General features: G+C 39.5%; 1 protein-coding gene across 10 annotated transcripts in view; it reads left to right on the forward strand.

Moving 5' to 3' along the window:
• Nucleotides 1–1,739: 1,739 nt before the first annotated feature.
• Tanc2 (tetratricopeptide repeat, ankyrin repeat and coiled-coil containing 2) overlaps nt 1,740–23,320 on the forward strand; it is a 339,845-nt gene continuing 318,264 nt past the window's right edge. For 7 of the 10 annotated variants that reach the window (XM_006534472.4, XM_006534473.4, XM_006534474.4 and 4 more), the window contains exon 1: nt 1,912–2,529. The gene's annotated coding sequence lies outside the window, so the exon portion shown is untranslated. Of the gene's footprint in view, nt 2,530–23,320 lie in introns of all 10 variants that reach the window. The other 3 variants (XM_006534483.4, XM_006534482.4, NM_181071.3) reach the window with 2 other exon arrangements.

Here is a 23,320-nt window from a genome sequence, read left to right on the forward strand (position 1 = left end):
AATATTTCATGGTGCTTCGCAATGAGCACCATAATTTCTAGGTGCTGCCACCTGAACTAGTTTGAAAAGTAACATATTATACCCCTGACTGCTTCATAATTTCTCAAGGGAAGGAATGTTATTAGCTTCAGCAAAACCCACAGGAAACAGCTTAGATACAAAATAATCTTTAAAATAAATAAAAAGACTAAAAGAGACGGAAGGAGGGTAAATTCAAGTCTAAAAACAATGCAAACAGTTGGTATTTTTCCACGAACACTTTATTGTATACTATATTCTGTACTAAATATTTCTCAAAGTTTTGTTTAAATTTCATAATCACTCTGTGAGGTATCATGACTCATTCCAAACAGGTGAAGAAAAGTTTCAAAGACTTGCTTAGCACCACGTCCCAGGGTAAGTGGAAAGTGACACGGACCAAACCTGTTCTTTGACTCCAGAGATAACGACATTGTAATGTTTCATTGTGAAACTGTTGAAATGTAACGTTTCTTTGTGGGTTAAAACCTAAACACAGGCACAGTTTCCTTTTGAGGTGTGTATGCAGTTGTGACCATTAACCAGTGTTGACCATTCTAATAATCCAGAAAATTTCCCTCTGATGCCCACCTCACCTACCTCAGTCCCCTGCTCCTATCACCATAGGCAGGTAGGTTTTAGTTAGACTTAACTTTTGGAACTAGTATCAACAGTCCATATGTCTTTCACATGACTAATTATAGTCATACCTCAGAGTTCTACCTCAGAGTTCTCAAGCGTTCACTGGAATGGCTTGCTTTCTGACGTGACTTCATGTCCATTTTTTAAAAATATTGCATTGAAATTAATATTTTTTTTAAAAAAATCAAAGAAATTACATAAGTGCTATGGGGTTGGGGTAGATTCAGATAGACTGTTATCAAAATAAGCAACCAATCAATCAATTTCTCCACCTTCTAAACGGCACTGAAACAACACCCTTGATTGATGCAATTTGTGAATCTATTTCCAATCATGGCATTTCATTAAGAAGCAGATGACGAAAAAGTCATCTCAGTTAATGGGATGGAAGTTCACCCAAGCAAAATATGCAACGATGATTGCTTTGTATCATCTTGTAGCACGCACTTGGGAAAAAATTTTTATTCCAAGAATCCTGCAAAGTTGAAGGGCTGTTTTCGTGGTTTGAAGCAAGCTGAAGACCATCTAGGCAGAGAGTTTGGGGAGAAACATGACTGAATAGCCTCCAATGGGGTCTTAATGTGATGACTTTCTATGCTTAGCCGGGTGCCTTGAAATCACTATAGTTCTTATTGAAGCTGGTAATGACAGAGGCAGCGTGTCAACTTTACTGAAGTCTAGCAAGCTAAGGTTAGAGAACTGTCATCAATTGTTCCAGATGACAGTTTTCTTTCTTCCTCTCTATTTTCCCTCGCCCCCCCCCCGCCCCCAAGCCATTGTTGTTTTTCCTCCCATCCCTGTTCGAAAGGCAACGGTGGCATCTTGAAAGCAGTCTACACATTACCACTGAGACGCAGGAGAGGAATAACTGACACTTGTTGGCGTCGATGACTTTGAGTGACACGTGTGCCTGTGGTGACCAGAGCCGGGGGCAGTCTAGAGGAACGTTCGGGCTATCAAAGCAGGAGGAAAGGCCCCCAGAAGTGGGCGCACGTGACAGCAGCAGCCACCTCGAGAGTGACATCATCTCGGGGGGCGGAGCCAAACTCTTTAGGGCCTTGTCAGCTATTGAGCTTCCTCTCCTCTTCCTTACCAAATGCCTTCGACCCCACCAGTCCAAGCCCCCTGAGGAAACCAGAAATGCCTACACGTCCTGCAGCGCCAGGGCCCCCTCTGTCAGCGCGGAGCCGGGGTTCACCACCACCAGCTCTCGCAACGCCTCCCCGCCCCCAGGCCGTGGAGGGGCGGGGGGCGGGGGCGCGCGCGCTCCACCACGCACGCGCCCCCACGCACGCGCTCTCCCTCCGCGCTCGCGCTCCTCCCCAACCCGGCCCGGAGGGGGCGGGGCTGCGGGCGGCCTCCGAGGGTGCGACGCCCCCGGCGCGGCGGCGGCGCTAGAGAGCGGCCTGCCGGGCGCGGGTTGCTGGGCGCGCGCTGCTCCGGCGGGGCCCGCTGGCCACAGCCGCCTCGCGCCAGCCGCCCGCCCGCCCAGCGCGGCCAGCTGCGAGCGCCGCTAGCGCGGGGCCCCAGGCGGCAGGCGCCGCGCTCCCTCCGCCGCCCCGCGCGCCTCCTCGGGCGGCCCCGCCCCCGTTCCCATCCCCCTCGCGCTCACCTCCCGGCTGTGCCGCGCGCGAGGCGGAGCGAGGCGCCCGCCGCCGCCGCGGTGCTGAGGGGCGAGCCTGTCCCCCCCGCGCCGCCGCTGACAGGAGGACCGCAGCGGGCTGCCAGCGCTCGCCGGCCGCGAGGCCCCGCCGAGCCCGACTGAGGTGCGGATCCTCCGTGGGGCGTCCGCGGGCGGCGCGGTCCTCACCGGAGACCACTGGCACGCGGGCTTGACCCCGAGGTGCGCCGCGCCCCTTAGAACGGCAGGTAAGGGCTGGGCGAGCAGGGAAGAAGGGTCGGTGAGGGTGAGGTGACAGGGGCGTTCGCTTGCGACGCCTCAGCTGCGGGGGCTGGGGCGAGCAGGGAGACTGGGAAACGGACAGTGAAGTGCCTCCGGTGTCGAAGGCGTGGGGAAGGCAGGCTGCCTCCGAATGAATGTGGGACCGAGGGCGGCTTCGGAGGGCTCCGGGGTCTACCACTTGGTTGTCACCGAGGTTGGTCTTGGTATTTGGTACCTGGAGGGTCTTTGGATGACGGGGACCGGGATGAGATGCGAGGCAGATTGCTAAACGTGGCAAGGAATGTGGTGCAGAACGAGTTGCAAAATGTGTCCCTGAATGCAGCATAAAAGTAGTTGTGAAATGTGCCAGGTAAAGGCACAGGATGGGCTGGCCTCTGTGGCGTAGAAATGCATGGTAGAAGTGTTATTAGGAACATGAATAATTCCTTTGGGGAAGGAGGTGTACTATAATAAAAGACTAATGGGGCTTTTGCTACATATTCTGTCGTAGGAGATCGAGAGGAGCTGCGATTTTTGACATGGGGAAAGTACCCACGTGAAAGCAAAAAAAAAAAAAAAAAAAAAAGATTGTCTGATTGTGAGATGGGAAAGGAAAAAAATGGGGCTAAAATGATTTCAGATTTTGTCATCAACATGTAGAGCATCCATGCAATTGTAGCCTGTCTCTCTATTCCAGGTGTGGAATGTTTAAAATGTTTCCCAGAAAACATAAACAATGGTCATTAGCATTAGGAAAAGATTGGATGTCTTTCACTCTCTCCTCTGCTCCTCTCAAGGAAAAAAGAAAAAAAAGAAAAACACAAACAACAAAAAAAGACAAACAAGCCAAGCACCCTGACTGTAATTGTGTGTTCAGGATCGTTAGGCAAAGGGAACGATTTTTCATGTGTCCCTGCCTTGGCTTTTTTACAGGTGAAAATAAGTGGAACAAGGAAAACAGAACAATATGGTGAACAAAAGGGATAAATTTTCAGGCATTTTGAAGGGTTGGAGCCAAAAGCTATGGCAGTGGCTAATTACAGAGCCTGGCAATAGTGGAATATTCTGGTATGTTTTAGCTCTTGAGATGGGATGGTGAGATAAGATAAAAACGCTATACAGTAAATTGGCATAAAATGCAGCAACATGGATACTGTCAATGTAGTTAGTGTTCCTTGTAGCATTTACCAGGTAAATTGTCTTCGGGATGTGAGGGAAAACCAGAAACAAATGAAACAACTGTTCCTTACCTCTCTTCCTCCTCCTTTCAACCCCATCTTTCTCTCTTAAGTGTGTGTGTGTGTCCACATGCTACAAAACGTTGTGACTTCCATCTAAGAACATCTGTGTTTTGAGAGGATTGTCAGAACATACTGTAATTTCAAAAGTAACAAAAGACAGCTAGATGAGCCATTAAAAATAACGTGTGTATACATTGAGTATCTGTGTAACTGAAACAAAAGCAGAAATATTTGATGTGTTCACCAGGGTGTATTTAATTATTGATGATATCTTGGTGTGTTATGTTGGAATTCTTATAAATTGAATTACCTGCGTGAATGTTGTTCTTATTATAGTAATTTGCCAGATAATCTGAAAATTCATAGTGATTGGCTTCGCCCTGGTTCCAGATTCATTCATTGAGGGATCATTTCCTTCAAAAACGAAATTGGATTTTCCTTGATTAATTTTGAACTTTAGTCTTTTCTGAAGATATTTAGCCTTTTCTGAAGAGGCTCTGTTGAGGCTAAAGAGAGAAGAGGGCCAGAAGAGAATAAAGAGCAGTTCTGTTGGGTCTTCCTGTTTTGTTCTGACTGTAAGCCATATGCACTGCCACCCCCTACTGTCTGTAGGAAGAGGTGTTGCAGAACCCTGTTCTTTCCTTGTTATCACTGCCCCCTTGTGTAAGGGAAGAAATTGATAGCTGCAACTTTTGGGAAACAGTCTTTTCAGATTGTTCTTTATCATTGGAGTGGCTATGTAGATCTATTAATCACTTGTTTACTTTAAAGTGCATAGCTAGGAACACATGTTAACCAGATCTTAGATTTGATGTCCCATTTAAATAGTATCTGATATTAGTTAATTCAGGTTGCTAAAAATGCTCAGGAACATGGGACTCTATTACTTTAGTAGTAGTAGGTTACATTTATACAGCATACACTTCCTGACAGTCTTGTACATTGTTTATACAGTTACAAAATTCTTTGAGGTATATATTGTTATTTCCATTTTACCCAGGAGAAATGGAAACAGATTAATTTGCCAAAGATTATGTAGCTGAGAATTGGAAATGCTGTTTTAATTTAGAAACTCTGGCTGGAAACTCTGGCTCCTAACTGTCCTTCATCACTATACTGGATTGTCCTCGAATTAGTACTGACAAGGCATACTGTACTTAAATGCACATGTCCACCATAAAGCAAATAAACTGTGTACACATGTGCAAAGAGTGCTTATAGTAAATACTTCTTTTTAGGAATTTGTTTTTAAATTCTTTTTATGTGATTATAAGCAGTAAGTAGTCTTATTCAGGACTTTTCATGTGATTAAAGACACATTTATAGTCATGTTTTCTTTGAGGAGGATCTTTAGAGGTCAAAAGTTATATTCAGGTAGTTTGATACACACACATATACCTCATGGTATTTTTTTAAAAAAGTATCAGTAAATTTTTATTGCTAACTTTATTTGGAAAATCAAGATGAAATTATTTCTCCTGCATACTTACATTTTATGTTCTCTATTTGTTTTAATGTGATTAGCAAAAATGGGTTGGATCTTTTGAATAATTAGCTTTTCCAAACAAATGTTTGCTCAGATTTTTCTTAGCACTTAACCATTGTTTTATAGATATTCCTTACATATGAAATATTTACAAAAACGAATAAAGCTCAAGGAACAGCAGTGAACTCTACATTCCTCATATAGCTTCGATTGTTTTAGAAAGTGGACTGTCACCTCTCATGATTGTGATAATTATTTATTTGCAAATTATTTCTACCAGTCTGTTCACAGAAATATTTTCTGGTTACCTTGTGACTCACATAGTTCATGTAGACAGTCTTTTACCTTAATATACATTTGTTGATATTATGGGTATTAAACATATTAATTATGAACAAACATTTTTAGGATGTAAAACTATATAATTTATTATACTGAAGAAATTGATTGAGATATAGGATCATACTTGCTCTGAATTTTTATTGATAATATTTTACTTGTAATTGGTTTGCATTTTTACTGTAAAAATTTACCACCAACACTGTTAAACCTTAATTGGTTATTTCCTTCTCCCATCATTGACTTTTTCTTCTTTGAAACAGGGTCCCCATGTGTAGCCCCAGTTGACAGTGACTTACCCATTCTGTTGTGCATCCATGGTGCTAGCATTAAAGCCATGTGCCACCTTGTCTGGCTGTTACTAATATTTTTTCCTCCAGTGGTGCTAGAGATAAGCCCACGGCCTGGTGTTTACTAACGTTAAGCTGCACTCCCAGCCCCTCACCATTGATTTTTACTTCTGTCATGCTCGCTCTCCTTGTTTGCTATAGTTGACTTTATCCCTTTAGCAGTTCCTAAATAATTAGGATTTTTTTGAATGAAGAAAAGAAGTAGACTCTAAACAGGAATATACTAATAACAGGAGTTTCAAAGGGGAAATACTGAAATGGTTGATACTTACTGGATATATACTAGAATGATTATGCATTGCAATGCATACGAGTCTTTCTTTGTCAAAGTTTTTTCCTTCTTGAAATACAGTTAAAGTCTGAGGGAAACTACTTGGTCACTCTAGCTGGATCAAATTCCGAATCACTCAAAGTTAAGGAGAGTATTTTTACGGATGGTACTCAGATTCCTTTCAAGGACTTGGAGCATGCTGGTACAGAGGGCTTTTAATTTTTCTAACACAAGTCTGAGCAAGGTAATAAATACTGGAAGCCAGCTTAATTATTATACATTTCTTTTTTTCTCTGTGAATTAATTGATAACTTAGTATTATTATATTTGCTTCATATGCCTACAGTCATCAAATAATAGTATTTGATGGGAAGATAAATAATACTGTAAATGTAAATTTTTTAATGCTTTATTATATTGTGAAGACTATCTCTTGGCTTATCTGAATTGCATGCTTTCTAGTAATATACTAAATGAAAATTATTTAAGGTAAAAATAACAACAACAACAAACCAAACCAAAACAGAACAAGGAGTTAAGGTAATGGAGAGTAAGTCTCTTGAAGCTATGGAGAAAAATATTGAAAGTTTGAGGCTTAAGAGGTATGGTTTCTATTCAGAGGTCATTTTCTCTTAGAGGATGTCTTACTGTGAGTCTTAGGATCAAAGAAATTGTAGATGGAGACCAAGAACTCAGTGTCTGAGTCTCAGAAAGCTTATGCAGGTTGTGGATGTGGAGAAAGGAGGGACTTATTATTATTCCAGAAAGTTCTAAAGAATTGTAGTACCATAATTATTTCTGGAAGCACATGCCTTTTGTTAGATCAGTTTACTTTTGATTCGTAGTGCTGAAACATGGGCCATTGTATGTGTTGGGCAAGTGTTTTAGAGTTCTATCTTTAATCCCCCACCTCCCAAAAAAGAAATCATTTGACAGCTATATTTGTCGATGATGAAAGTATCAAATGAGTTGATTATTTTATGGGTCACACCAAAGTATCTTGCTATCTTCAGCTTCTGTTTGCCCTTCTTTAGTGAATGATAAATATGATCAAGTTTAATCGACAAAAGAGGTCTGGAGACATGGCTCAGCGATTAAGAGTAATAATTGCTCTTCCAGAGGTCCTGAGTTCAATTCCCAGCAACCACATGGTGGCTCACAACCATCTGTAAAGAATCTTATGCCCTCTTCTGGTGTGTCTGAAGACAATGACAGTGTACAGTGTAACTCACATATACAAAATAAAATTAATTCTTTAAAATAAAAAGGGAGAAACAAAAAAACTAGGCTGATGCCAGTCTTTACCATACTTTATTTTTTTCTCCCCATAGAATCAGTTTCTGTCTTTTTTTCAGTTGTGGTAGACAAAACCTCTCTAGTGTCTTTTTACTAGAATTCAAGTTAGTCTGATAGCAGTCACCTAAACTAAGCTATTGCATTTTAGTCAATCATCTTGGCATGTTAAAAAAATAAATCAGATTGCCTAGAAGACACCTTTACTCTTTCTTTTGTGGGTCCCTCCACATTGCTGTCAGAGTAATATATATGCACGTCCTCTGTTTGTGGTGGTAGTAGGAATGGGGTGTGCGGTGTGTGGTGTGGTGTGGTGTGGTGTGGTGTGGTGTGTGTGTGTTGCATACACATGAATATGAGGCATACACTTGTGCATGTAAAGGCCAGAGGAGGACAGTGGATGTTTTCTTCTGGTGCCTTCGTCTTTCTCTTGAGACAAAATGTCTCATTGAACTAGAAGCTTGCCTTTTTGGCTAGGCCAGCCTTGCTGGGCGAGCTTTGGGAATCCATCTGCCTCTTCCTCTCAGTGCTGAGGTACAGGTGCATGGAGCCATAGCTCATGCTTCCTAAGGGTGCTGGAGATCCAGACTTAGGTCCTCATGATTTTACCCATTGAACCATCTCCCCAACCCCAGAATGACAGTTTTAAAATTTTAGCTGATCATTTTAGTTTCATCAGAAACTTTATTGCTTCTCATTAGAGAAAAAAAAAAAATCAAATAGGAGCTCCTTAGCAACCAATGCGGTAATTAATGGTCTTTCCTTACATCTTTTGACTTACTACTTGCCACATTTGTCTTTAAGTTATTCAGTAATTCTAAATTCCTTTAATATATAATAACCTCTTACATTTTCAGATTTTATTTTGTATAACGCTCTCTTTGCATTGGACTATCCCTTTCCTTTTCTTTGTTCTATAGACAAATTCTTAATGTCTCAGCCTAAACAGAATCTTTTGAGTGAAGAAGGTTATTCTTAACTCACCTACTTGGGTTTGAGTGTGCTATTCTTTCTTCTCCCTTTGTACCATGATTTATGTGACTGCCTCGTCGCTAATCTGTTAGATTTCTTTAGGCAGGACTTATAATGTTTCATCTTGTATTTTGCATCAGTATAATTCCTGATAATGGGTACTCATTGTCCACTTACTGAGTACAGATTGTTTTAGCTATGCCTTTGAAACTTCAACCCATGCCAGGCGTGATGGTACTCGCTTTCAATCCCAGCATTTGGAGGCAGTGGAGCTATGCGAGTTCAAGGCCATCCTGGTCTACAGAGGGACTTACAGACCAACCAGGGCTACGTGGAAAGACACTGTCTCAGGATAGTATAAACATGATACATACACATACCTAAATCTAAATATTCTGACTAATACTTAGATTGTAATTAACATTGTCTCTACAGGTAAACAAATTTTGTTCTATTTTTAAATTTTTCCTAGGGTGGTAGCAGGAGAAAGATTAGAAGGTTCTCTGTGTGAGCTTGAGCCAAATTACTTTCTTATGTATTATAGAAATTGACCATCTATACTGTGGGCTAAATCCAGCCCATCATCTATTTTTATGTGTCCTTCAAGCTAAGAATAGTTTTTAAATTTTTTTTTAAAGTGGCATAGCTATGCTCATTTGGTTACATATTGACTGTGACTGTTTTTGGGTCAACAGCAGAGTCTAGTAGTTGCCATAGAGACCGTATAGCCTACAAAGCCTAAATATTTACTTTCTAAAAAAACTTTGCCATTCCTTGATTTATTCTATAGTCTATGCCCTTAGTGTTCTTTGAATGTTAGGAGTTATATATGTCTATTAGGTTTTTACAGAAAATACCTGCTTCCATTTATTGAGAAAATTTATTATGCCGTAGTACTGCTTACTTGAAAAACTCATTGTACTGCTTTATAACATGTTGTGTGCCCCTTGTCATCCTCTCCCCAGCCCCTTGAACTGAGACAGGGTTTCTCTGTGAAGCCTTGTGTCCTGGAACTCACTTTATAGACCAGGCTGGCCTCAAACTCATAGAAATTGCCTGCCTCTGCCTCCTGAGTGCTGGGATTAAAGGCCTGTGCTGCTGCCCCCCTCCAATGGTGCCAGCCTATAGTATTCTTAGTATGTATAACTCTGAAGTTAGATTCAGCTGTCTGTCTGTTTGTTTGTTTGTTTTTAAGAAGTATCCCAAGCAGAGCCACATGTGGTAGTAGACATCTTTAATCCTAGCACTTAGGGAGGTGTTAAGCCTGGTCTACAGAGTGAGTCCAGGCTAGCAAGCTGCATAATGAGACTGTCTTAAGAAAAAAAGAAAAATAAAGAAAAAGAAGTGTCTGAAACAGAGAAGAGTTTGGAACACAGACTAGTTTGTTTCTTGTGTATTTTCCATAAAAAATTGTCTCATCCATATATATATATGTGTGTGTGTGTGTACATATATATATATACACACACACACACATATATATACATATATATACACACACACATATATATATTTGTCTTTGTTATATGTAAGGTTTGAATGTGCATTAGTTATTTTGAAAAAATTGGAGCATTTTTAGGGTGTGTCATTTTCTTAGATGCTTATTGACTCCTTCCATGTGTATTTCTTGACTTTTTTTATTACTATTCTCTTTCAGTTGAGGGCAGAAGTTTAATATTCCTTTTATGGCTTTGTTTTTGTTTTGTTTTGTTTGTTTTGTTTTTTGAGACAGGATCTCTCTGTAGCTGTCCTGGAACTGACTGTTGTGTAGACCAGGCTGGTCTTGAATTCATAAAGATCAGGTGCTGAGATTAAAGGCATGCACCACTGTGCCCAACTTAGAAATTTTATATTTTTTTTCTGTGTCCTAGATATTCTTCCACCTCTGAAAAATAAAATATGTAGCATATTAACTAGTATTTCCATTTTTCTAAAGTTTTACTTTTCTAAAGTCTACTGTTTTCCTTTTGTGACAAAGGTGTTGTAAAAGGATTTTATATGATTTATACATCGGTTTAAAAATTTTAACTTAAAACATTTTTGCTTGTGTGTGGGGTAACTGCATGTGTGTTTGTGTATTTACATATATGTGGGTGGGTTGTATGTGTGGAGGGCAGAAGTTGATGTTGAGTGTCTTTTTTGATTGTTTTCTACTTTATTATACACTGAGGCAATCTCTCATTTGCACCCAGATCTTGCTGCTTTGGCTAGTTTAGCTAACCAGCTTGCTCCAGGGATCCTGTTTCTTCCTCCCTCATGGTAGCAGGCCACTGTCCTTGCCTAGCATTTCCCTGGGAATTGAGGATCTGAACACTGCTCTTCATGCTTGCATAACAAGCATTTTACCTGCCAAGATATCTCTCTAGTCGCCATACATTAACTTTTATAAATATGAGCGAGATTTCAGACATAAAGTTTACAAGGAAAAGTATGACCTTTATTTGTTGCAAATATCTTTGAAGCAGTAGACACACATTTCTTCATCTTAAATATATGAACATATCTATCTGGTCTTAAAGATAGGCATGGAGAAACATGACTCTGATTTTCCTATTGTCATAGAAGCACACCTTTTACTGTGGATTTATTTATAATAGGTTATATTTATTGAACTTGGATAGAATGTGTAGATAGTCTTTTATTTAGTCACTTTAGACTTGGAGAATATACTTCAGATCTTAGTAAGTATTCCTGTCTAAATGAAGACTGTGTTTTCTTAACCTTTATTCCTGATCTTGTATGGAATTGGGGCAATGTCCCAGAAATTTCTAGTTACTGGTCTGTGGAAACTTATAGATAATTTGCTATGTTCTAGAAGTCCATTTCTGCTTCAGTGCTAAGGAACTGTAGAGTTCCTTAGGCTTTTACACTGTTGCTGTCTTCAGACACACCAGAAGAGGGCATCGGATCCCATTACAGATGGTTGTGAGCCACCATGTGGTTACCGGGAATTGAACTCAGGACCTCTAGATGAGCAGTCAGTGCTTTTAACCACTGAGCCATCTCTCCAGCTCTTAGGCTTTTAAAATTGGCTGGTGGTGAAGGCATTCAGCTTTTGTAGACCAGTGGAATGAAGACTTATTAAGGCATATCAACAAATAATCACTGCCAACCTCTTATACTTAAATCCTGCTTTATCATTGATCTTACTTCCTTTCCTAGTTTTTTAAAAAAAGTTTATTTATTATTTTATGTGTGAGAATACCTGTTGCTCTCTTCTGACATACCAGAAGAGGGCATTGAATCTCATTACTGATGGTCATGAGCCACTGTGTGGTTGCCGGGAATTGAAGTCAGGACCTCTGGAAGAGCAGTCAGTGCTCTTAACTGCTGAGCCATCTCTCCAGCTCCCTTTTCTAGAGTTTTAAAGCAGAAGAGAAACTTCCTTTGAAAGTTGTTAGATATTTCTGAGATTAGAAAGTGACAAGATTACTTAAGACTCATGTTCAGTTTAAGAGGCCTTAAGTGGAATATAATGGTATAAGCCTGTTTGTTATCCCAGTATTCAGGAACTTGAGGCAGGAGTTTGAGGCTAACCTGCACTACATAATAAGAGCGTGTCTAAAATAAACACAACAGAACAAAAAAGCAGCTTTAACTTTCTGCATAAAGAGACCAGTTGTGTAGTAGAAAGAACATGCATTATTTTTAAATCAGTAAAACAGGTGTGAATTATTGCTCTGTCACTCATCAGCTGTGAAGGACTTTTTTAAAAACTTACCTTGACAAGGTTTTATGTAGAGACAGTTCTGGAATCTTGGTTTCTTTAAAAAAATACAGAAATATTAAAAGAATGTTCTTTCATTTTACTCCCAGTTATGGAGATGGTGGTGCTTAGCTGACTTAGATTTACCTCATGCTCTAGCATAGGCATGGTTTTGCCACCTACAGAAAATTTCTGTGATGTGTGATGTTTGGAATTCTGGGAACTTTTAAGAGAGTATGTAAAGGCTAGTGCCCTGGTAGGCCCTGGTTGGTGGTTGGTAGCAGTTCAGGGGAGTTGATTGGGGTTTGCTAGTAGTCAAGTTCAAAGAAGAAACAGTAGGAAAGAAACAAGGAATTCCCCACCCCCACCCCCTTTCTTTCTATCTTGTCTAGTGCTAAGGTGTGAAACTGGGGGGAAAAGATGGGAAAAAAGAATCTACAAAGTAGCAAAGACCAGCTACAGTTTATGGTTATAGGAGTGAGAGTGAAAGCCAGTGTTTCCTGACACAGCTAGAAGGTGGCAAATACTCCCCCCAGTCTGGTCATGTAAATGTTTTCAGCTTTTACAAACATCTGTCCTTATTTTTTGAATAATTGGGTTTTGCTCCCCCACCGCCCACCAGTTCTTCCCTGCCGGTGCTCCAGGTGGACAGTTTTTGTAGTTATTCTTTTTTCTAAAGAATACATGATTAGACAAGGTGAATTTCTTAGAGCATTTACTTCTGTAGTCTTTACTTAACAATGACAACAGGAATACAACAAAAGGCCTTGGCAATCTGCTATATACAAATATCCTGAAAAAAATGTTGTCCTTTTTCCTGTAGTATGGATAGTTGCTCATTTTGGGGGATATAGCTCAGTAGTAGAGTGCTAGCAGGCCTAAGGCCCTACCTAGGTTCAGTCAGAGAGGAGATGGGAGAGGGACATGGAAGTGGGGGGGAAGGTGAGAGGGAGAATGACCTCACAAATCAGTACTTTTGTACTAATCATAAAATGAAAATAGTTTGTCTTAGCCTGGCAGTGTCTCTCTGTTGGTAGTGCTTGCCTAGTGTGTGTGAGGAACTGGTTTTGATCTCCAGCACCACATAACCAGTGTGCTGGTACAGGCCTCTAATCCCAGCACCTGGGAGGTAGAGGCAGGGGGTTAAGAACTCAAAATTCAGAGTCATCCTTGGCTACATAAGAAGTTCTAGTAAAGTTTGTCTTGAAAACATCCCATTTAATGCCCTTCAGAAAGATCATTTTTATGCAGTTTCACATTACATTGTTACACATTTAAAAATAGTTCAGTTGTTAATAGCTGTTAATTTTTATTCACTGTACTAGACAATGGGTATTTCCCCACTAGTCTGCCTTTTTTAAAAAAAAATTACAGAGTAAAATATATGATTATAACCATTAAAATAAATAAACAAGGGGTAAATAAAATGTTAGTATTTTTCTCTCTTAGAGCGTTTCCTTTTTTATTTATATTCCTTGTGGCAATATACATTAGCAGAAATTTGGATTTCTTTGTTTAAAAATATATAAGCAGATATTTGTACATTTATAAGCTTTTTTTTCAGTTAAATAGAGGATCATATTATTTACATTGCTCAATGACTTGCATTATTTATCTAACCACCTATCAGAGCTCTCTTTCCAGGCTCAGTAAATGGAATTCTAATTTTAAAAATCTGAGTACTTATAGCTCGTAGCCCCATCATTTATTGTTACTATCCAACAGATGGATGTTAAGGGTGCTTTTGTTTTGTTTGCTGTAATTAACTATTAGGGATATTAGTCTACTCTTTGATCAGAGAAGCAAGCATTCTAAATAAAATATTAATAAATTAAATCCAGTTGTGCATTTAAAAGACAGTATATCATGATCAGGTAGGTTTATTCTAGGGAGGCAAGGATATTAAAATGTAAAAGACACAAAAATCCATAAAACATCTTATTAAACGACTAAAGTTGTAGGATTTAGAACTATATTCTATCTTAGAGAGAGTTGACAGGTTTTGTAATTGTAGACAATGCCATGAGCACACCTGCCCAAGAGAATGGTAGTTAAGTTTTATACAAGTCTTTGGTCTTTGACATTGATAGAAATCGTTGGGGGTTTGCTGATCCTTTGTCTTGGCCTTGCTCTTACTACTGACCTGGGCTAAAGTCCAATAGCATTGGCAGTACAGATGTACAGCTTTCTGGAGACTGTACCTTAATAAGCACCCTGCTGTCCTCTGTACAGATTGTCTTGGAAATACTAGCCTGGATCTATTTTTAAAAGGTTTTTCTTGTGCTCACTTATAGTACCTGATCTTTTCTGTGGCTTTGATAAACCATTCTGACCAAAAGCAGTGTGGGGAGGAAAGGACTCATTTGACTAATACTTCCAGGTCACAATCAATGGAGGACTTTACAGGGTGGAAGTCCAGTCAGAAACTCAAGGCAGAAATCATAGAGGAGTGCTGCTTACTGGCAGGCTCAAGTGAGTTCATGGTCAATTAGCATTTTTAGATAGCTCAGGCCAACCTTTTGTAGGCATGGCTCTACCCACAGTGGGCTGAGCCTTTCCACATAAATCATTAATCAAGATGATCAATCATTGTGATGCCAACAGGGGAGTCTGATCTGGACAATTCCTTACTTGAGGTTCCCTCTTCCCAGATGACTCCAAATTATGTCAAATTGATAGTAAAAACAAACTAGCATGGTACCCAGTGACATGAATTCTTTTACTTTATTGGTCCCCTTTGTTTTTGAAGAGAATCTTAGATAGCCCAGGCTAGCCTTGAACTTGTTATCTTTTTTTTCCTCCCCTTCCCAGGTGCTTCCTGAATGCTAGACAAACATCGTACCAACTTAGCTGCATCTTCAGACCCAATAGTAACTTTTCTGTTATTGCCCTTTCCATCCCCTAACACTCATTTATTTTTCACTTCCTTTTCTGATAGCTGGAGTTTCAGCTTGTCATAGTTGTTCTCCTGAATCTATTTTCAACCCATTTGAACCCTCCTTACTTGGTAAAACATAATGCCAGTTAGTACCAGTGCTATCTGTTTTATGGTTGTATACTTACAAGGAATGATTGCTGGAGCAGAATAACTTTGTTGACTTTAAAGTACTGCTCATTCAACAACTTTAAATTAATTTAGTGCTGCCTAGCTCTCCTGTATTACTCTGGTTCTTCTATATTCTTTTTCATGTAAATGATTACATTTTTTCCTTGAACTCAGACTTCCAACATTTTCTTTCCATCAAATTCCTCTCAGCACTAAGAAAATAGAATAATCTTCCTCTCACCTGTGTTTTTGCCAGCCTTAACTATGATTTAACTATCTTTTCTTTTTCCAAAGGGTGTTCTTTTCAGGTGCCCACCAAAGTACATTTGCCTTCTTACTTTTCAAGGACGTTGTTTTGTACTTTTTTTTTCCTAGACCACTGCTAATAGCTTAAAAACATCCTGGTTTCTTTAATTTCAAAGAGACTCTCCCTTGATCATCTCTCTTAGTTACCATCCTCCATCTTTTCTCCCATTTATATTAGATGTCACAGAAGGATAATAAGTTATCTTTATTCACTTGTCTGATATTTTTCTTTTTATAGCTTTCTTCTAAATGTATAATTAAATGATTCACTGATAAATGTATAGAATTGAGCAGTCATCACAGCTTATTTTAGAATGTTTCTGTCACCTCAGAAAATTCCCTTCAGCTTGTTCATAGTCAGCTACTCTTCCTAATCCCAGTTGTGGGCCATGTTAAACTGTGGGTCATGATCCCATATGGGGTTGCAGAGTGAATGTAGGGGTCATGGAAAACTTAACAACAGTAAAAAAAAATTCTGAACATACAGCAACCAAAAATGAATCAAAAGCCAATATATAATGAATCCAAGATGATTTTGGTAGGCTTGTTCATTGTATCACTTCATTACAACCTTGGTTTTGAACATACAACTTGTGCATTTTGGAGTGTATGTACCATGAAGGCAATGGACTCCAGTGAACACTGTCTGACACCTTGGCTCAGATTTGATATTGTATGTTGGAAGATCCTGCTATTTAAAAGGATGTAGTCTACCCAGTTTTGACAGTTTCCCTGAGCTCTGCACAAAATGGAGGACTCCCTTTGTAAGTAGGGCTTCCTCTTCTCTGCTGTATCTGGGGAGCCCGACACCCACTCTACTTGGGGAATGTCATGTAATCCTTGCTGAAATCCAGGTTCAACTTCCTCGAATGCCTCTCCATGCAGACGCAGTATCCCCCGTACCTTAAGCCTCAGCCGATGAAACTTCACTCTAAAAAGAACCCCTTCCCACTTTCCCAGGTTTATATATAGTCCATGTTCACGCCAAGTAAAGAGCACAGGTTATTTTGTTGACTACTGTCTAAAAGAGCTGTTTTCTAAAAGAGTTGTAACATGGAAGTGCGGAACAGGAATCCTGCTGATCCACCCGTTCAGACTTTGATTCGTCTTTTCTGGTTCTGTATGCATTGGGGCCTGGACACCCCAAGGAATGATCAAACCTCAGACTTCAGCTTTTGCTCTGTCCTTTCCCATCTGGTGTGCAGCAGCACCTGGATAGCCCAAGGGAAGAAGTGAAAAGCAACCATAGTTGTATGTGGTATGTTATGATTTTGGTTTTTTCTTTGTATTTATGGTTTTCTGTACTCATAGAAAACAGTAGTTTAATTATGGAAGATGAGAATTTTAATATTTTCCTACTGTCATTTTCATCATATTATCAATTTGGTGTTGTATTTCAATTAGGATGCACTGTGTTAGAATGTTGATTTTTAAAAATTGTTGAGTTGTTGACTTTAAAAGAGTAGTAAATAAATTTTGGTTTGGGAGAAAGATAGTGTCTTACTTAGGGTTTCTATTGCTGCTACAAAACACAGTGACCAAAAAGCAAGATGGGGAGGAAAGGGTTTATTTGGCTTACACTTCCAGATCACAGACCATCATGGAGGAAGTGAGGATAGGAACTCAGTCAGGGCAGGAGCTGCTTGCTGGCTTGCATCCTCTAGCTTGCTCAGCCTGCTTTCTTATGGAACCCAGGACTTCCAGCCCAGGGTTGGCACCATCCACAATGGGCTCGACTCTCCCTCCATTGATCACTAATTGAGAAAATGTCCTACAGCTGGATCTCATGGAGGCATTTCCTCAACTGAGACTCCTTTCTCTCTGATGACTCTAACGTGCCAAAAAAAAAAACCATCCAGTACAGATAGAATTCCCAACAATCTCTGAAATGGACCTAAACATTACTTTTGTCATTTTATACTACATATTTATATAAAATGGCCTTCTCAGCACTGACAATTATAAAAACATTGATCAATTAAGAAAAAAAAATCCAAAGTTACTTGTATATCATGAAGTATCAACTATTCAGCCAAGATTTTGTTATTTTTGTAAACATAAACAAGCACATTCATCTCCTTAGAGTACAGATTTGCTTTGTCTTTAATAGATGGTAAAATAAAAGAATTATATTAAATGTCTTTATGACTTTTTTAATCACGAAGTATTTTTGACTTGTATAACCACGTTAATCACCTAAACTCCTGGGATTGTGTAAAGGGTTTTTGGTTGAAAAGAGATCATGAAGCTGACTGAGAGAGATGCAGATACTTATACCCAACAATTGGACTGAAATCGGGGACCCCTATGGTTGAATAAGGGGAAGGATTGAAGAAGCTGAAGGAGAGAGCAACCCCATAGGAAGACCATCAGTCTCAACTAACCCAGCCCCCAGAGAGCTCCCAGAGACTGAGCCACACATAAATAGTAGAGGTCAGCCTGGTCTGGCCTCAGTGGGAGAAGATGGGCTTAATCCTCCAGAGACTTGAGGCCCTAGGGAAGGGGGCGGTCTGCTGGGTGTGGAGCATCCTTTCTGAGCCAAGGGGCAAGAGGAACTGTGGGAGGGAGACTGGGGGGCAACAACTGGAATGTAAAAAAAAAAAAAAAAGAGAGAGAGAAACTGCTGTAGTAAACACTGATCTGATTGTTTCTGTAACTGGCCTTTGGAGATTCATATAAGTGGAATCATAATATGCAGTTTTATTTTACAAGTACAAATATAATTTTTTGCTTCTGGCTTCTTTGTCTTAGCATGTTTTTAGGTTAATTTGTGTTGATCATGAATCAATATTTCATTTTCTTGCTGAATATTATTCCATTGTGTAAATGTACCATTTTGTTTACCCATTCACCAAATGGACATTTGAATTCTTTCCAGTATTTGGCTTTTATAAATAATGCTGCTATAAACATTCATGTGCAGTGTTAATGTGGATAAATGATTTAATTTTGTTTGGGCCCATTCCTGTTTTTTGGTGTGAGGTAAGGATCTAAGTTTGTTTCTCTGTTTGTCTGCATATCTAGGTGCTCTAGAATCACTTGTTGAAAAGATTATCCTTTCTTCCATTAAGTTGTTTTGCATCTTTGTTGGGAACCAGTACCTGGGTTAATAGGGAGGGATAATTATCTGTAGGGGTTTTACCACCTTAAATTTCCTGCTAAATCCTCAGATACTCAATTAGTTCAGTGCTTTCTCCGATAGGACTATTATAACTTCAGAATGATGGCGACCCTGGCCTTTCCTAGCAGATGCCACTGGGATGGCTAATATATCTCAAGTCTGCAAATCAAGTCTTGTTTATTAGTGGAAACAAAGTTGCTGGTTTTCAAGGGATTCCCTACTTTGGTTGATCCACATTTTGGGGGATGCAATTGGGGTGAATGAGAATAGTAGTCCCAGGAGGAAATACCAAAGGCATGAATACTTCTTTTGCAGTTAACTATCTCTAATATTTATTAGTAAACACATTTTTGTTGTTTGCTTTTAGATGGCTTCCAGAATATTGAGAAGTCAGCTCTCTCTACTTTGAATTGTTCCAGTCAGCCTTTCTCCTCCATCTTTTCTCTGAAATTGCTCATCAGTTGCTTTCACATTGTTTAGTCAGTGGGCCTTTCTTAGACTTTGTTTTACTTGACCTGTTTGCATTATTTGGTAATTTGATTATTGTGCTGGCTAGTTTTATGTCAGCAAGTTAGAGTTATCTGAAAGGAGGAAACCTCAACTCAGAAACATGTATCTGTAAGATTCAGCTTCAGTGCACGTACTTAATTAGTAATCAGTGGGGGAAGGTCCAGCCCACTGTGGGTGGTGCCATTCCCTGAGCTGCTGGTTCTACAGGAAAGCAGGCCGAGAAGACCAATAAGCAGCACCACTCCTCTGCATCAGCTCCTACCTCCATGTTCCAACCCTGTTTGAGTTCCTGTCCTGATTTCCTTCAATGATAAGCAGTGTATGGAAGTGTAAACCCTTTCCTCCCCAACTTTTTGATAAAAGTGTTCATCACAACAATAGTAACCCTAAGACGATTACTATCTTTCCCCTGAAGTTCTAACTTGTAGGATTATTTCACTACTTCTTAGTTGTTCTACTTTCTATGTTCCATGGTAGTGGATCTCTTTTGCTTATTCGTTCTCATCTTTACAACCTACTAAACTTTTGGAATGCTCTGTAGGAATTTTTTTCTTCTTCTTAAGACATTGCTTTCTGTGAAGCCCTCTCAAATGATGCTATCCCCTTTCCCCCTTCTCTTTCCTATAAGACTCAGACTATTGGAGCTGGAGCTAGAGAAAGATGTCCTTTTTGCTCCTCATGTGTTCAGGTCACTCTCCTTTCTATCTCTAAAATTCTCTGGCTTTGAACCGCATGTTATTAGATTATATTATTTACAGACCCCTGTTGATTGTGACTCCTGGCTCATTCCCTACAATGAATTTTGATTCTGGCTATTTAGTGTTAGAACAAACTTCACAAATTAAAGTCTCAGCTCTCTACAAGATGGATCTTTCTTTTCTTTCTTTATTTTTTTTGAGGCAGAGTTTCTCCATGTAGCCCTGTCTGTCCTGGAGCTCTCTTTGTAGACCAGGTTGGCCTTAAACTCACAAAGATCCACCTGTCTTTGCCTCTTGAGTGCTGGCATTCATGCATGGCTAGAAGACTGTAAATTTAGAGATTGAACACTCTTAATTTTTGGTCAGTGGACTACAAATTTGAGAGTCCTTACCATCTTCTTTGGATTTGAGAATTCATGGGTACAATTAGCAGGAGTCAGGAAAGCAGTGTACTTACAGCAGTAGTTTTATTATAGCGCCAAGGATTTGAATCATAATGAGCTGAATGAAAAGACATAGAGGGCAGAGAGATTTCCATATGGGAAGTCGGTAGTATCTTTGCCTACGGAGTCAGAGCAAATCTTCTATCACATGGATGTTTGACAGTACACGCAGAGTATTATCAATTTGAGAAGCTCAAACAAGCATCAGGATCTAATGTTTAATGAGATTTCATTATGTAGGCATAATTAAATTATTGGTTAGGGGTTGAGCTCAGTCTCTATTTTGGTCAGGTTGGTATCTCATGGTTCAAAGCTTCAGCCCAGCAGTCACATGGTTGGTTTTTCTGGTGTAGCCTGACCTATTTAGAGTCATATCGTTACCATGAACTATCCAGGAGCTGCTGTTAGTCCTGCCCTGAGTGAGAAAGACATTTGAATCACTCGGGAAATTACCAGGATTTAAAGACTACCTCCCAGGCACTGGGAGACAGAAGTCAGCCAAGTTATTACTCAAAGTCACCCTCTCTTTTGTCCTTTTTTCTTAGCAGTACTATTTCACATATTAATCTCTGATAATTTTGATCATGAGATTTTTTTTCAGCATTTCAATCTTTCAGTATATATTTTTTTCTTTTCTTTTTTTTTTTTTTGGTTTTTCGAGACAGGGTTTCTCTGTGTAGCCCTGGCTGTCCTGGAACTCACTCTGTAGACCAGGCTGGCCTTGAACTCAGAAATCCACCTGCCTCTGCCTCCCAAGTGCTGGGATTTAAGGCATGCGCCACCACTGCCTGGCTTCTTTCAGTATTTTGAATTTAACTTCTAGAAGTGATCTCATTTTCTAATTTAGTTATTCTTTATTACTAACCAAAGAATCTCCATAATTTATATTTCCTGCATCTCACTGTCTGAGAACTGCTTATTCTTTTCATCTTTCTCCTTGAAACCCCTATTTTACAATCTTTTAACCCTACTGGAATTTCTTTTTTTTTTTTTAATATTTTTTATTAGGTATTTTCCTCATTTACATTTCCAATGCTATCTCAAAAGTTCCCCATACCCTTCCCCCCACTCCCCTACCCACCCTCTCCCACTTTTTGGCCCTGGCGTTCCCCTGTACTGAGGCATATAAAGTTGGCATGACCAATGGGCCTCTCTTTCCACTGATGGCCGACTAGGCCATCTTTTGATACATATGCAGCTAGAGACAAGAGCTCCGGGGTACTGGTTAGTTTATATTGTTGTTCCACCTATAGGGTTGCAGATCTCTTTAGCTCCTTGGGTACTTTCTCTAGCTCCTCCATTGGGGCCCTGTGATCCATCCAATAGCTGACTGGAATTTCTAATCCATTGATTATACTTCCATTTTATACTATAGGTAGCCTAGCTCCCTTTCTTATTCAGCTTAAACCAATCTTAACTATCTCAGCATACAACCCTTGATAACATTTTCTTCTTCAAAGAGAAACTTTGTTTCTTAGTAGTGCTGGAGTTTACACCCAGGGCTTTTCACATATGAGGCAAGGTCTGTAGTATTGAGTTATACACTAGCTCTCACATTTCCTTGATTCATTGTCCTTATGGAGCCAAAACTGCATTCCTGTTAAATCCAGCTTTCCACTTTTTCCATGCCTGCACCCATAAAGCTGAATGTGGTTAGTGAAAAGCATACAACATTACTGATTGGTTTTATTTTAAATTCATGACCATAAACGTCAAGTGAGACCATAATCCTTCCAGGTCATTATGTTATATAGAGCAGGAGCAGAGTGGATGAATTTTTCTTAGTTTTTTCTTTCTCACCTACACTTTTAATACTTTTCATTCTTCTTTTTAGCTAATGCCTTTTCTAATTCTTTACTGAAAAAGTTGAAGAGAAATCCACTAGAAGCCACTTTTAGGCATCTACTAGCATTAAGAAGTTCACTTACTTCTTTCTATAGATAACCCTTCATTTGTGCAGTAAACTGTCTCCTGCTATATATTTAAGAATGCCACTTCAACCAGTTTTGGTGGCACATGCCTCTAATCCTAGCACTCAGGAGGTAGAAGAAGGCAGATCTTTTAAGCTCAAGGCCAGCCTGGTCCACAGAGTGAGTTTTAGGACAGCAAGGTCTATGTAGAGAGACCTTGTCTCAAAAACAAAACAAGAACAAACAAACAAACAAACAAAACAAAAAACAAAACCAACAAAAATTCCAGTAAATAAGTAAAATAAAAAGAAATGCTAATTCAGCAATGTTTAAAAAAATTAACTCATTCTCATCAAACATGCCATTTCTTTTCTTTCATGTTAAAAAGACAAGGTTCTTTTGACCTCACTTTTCTTTCCAGCTACTACCCAATTTATGTATTTAAAAATTTTTGTATTTTGTGTGTATGTGTATTTTATGTGTGTGGCTGAGTATAGATGCACATGCATATGTCTGCATGTTTGTGGAGTTAATTTTATTCAATGGTTTATAATCCTTTCTGTGACTCAGTGCTCTGGTAGTTTCTTGTTGGATCACCTTTAATCCCAGCACTCAGGAGGCAGAGGCAGGTGGATTTCTGAGTTCGAGGCCAGCCTGGTCTACCGAGTGAGTTCCAGGACAGCCAGGGCTATACAGAGAAACCCTGTCTCGAAAAACAAAAAACCAAAACAAAATAAAAAAAAGGAATAATAGCTCAAATGGATTTTCTAGTATATACCCTATTATTTTCAGTACTTCCTTGCTTTCTAGAACATGATCCTCAAGGCTTAGCCACAATCCTGTCCCATTTTATAATCTGATGTTTCTCTTTGGGGCCATAGATTTTTTTCTTTTCTCTTTTAACTGAGATATGGCCTACAAGGAATAAAAGGTAAATAAATAAAGTTTCAGTTTTATGAGTTTTCACAATTGTATACACCATCTATCTTAGAGTTTCTCTTGCTGTGATCAAACACCATGACCAAGAAGCAAGTTGTGAAGGAAAGGGTTTATTTGGCTTACACTTCCATATCCGTGTTTATCCTT

Source organism: Mus musculus, chromosome 11 (assembly GCF_000001635.26).
Source record: "Mus musculus strain C57BL/6J chromosome 11, GRCm38.p6 C57BL/6J".
Classification (NCBI taxonomy): domain Eukaryota; kingdom Metazoa; phylum Chordata; class Mammalia; order Rodentia; family Muridae; genus Mus; species Mus musculus.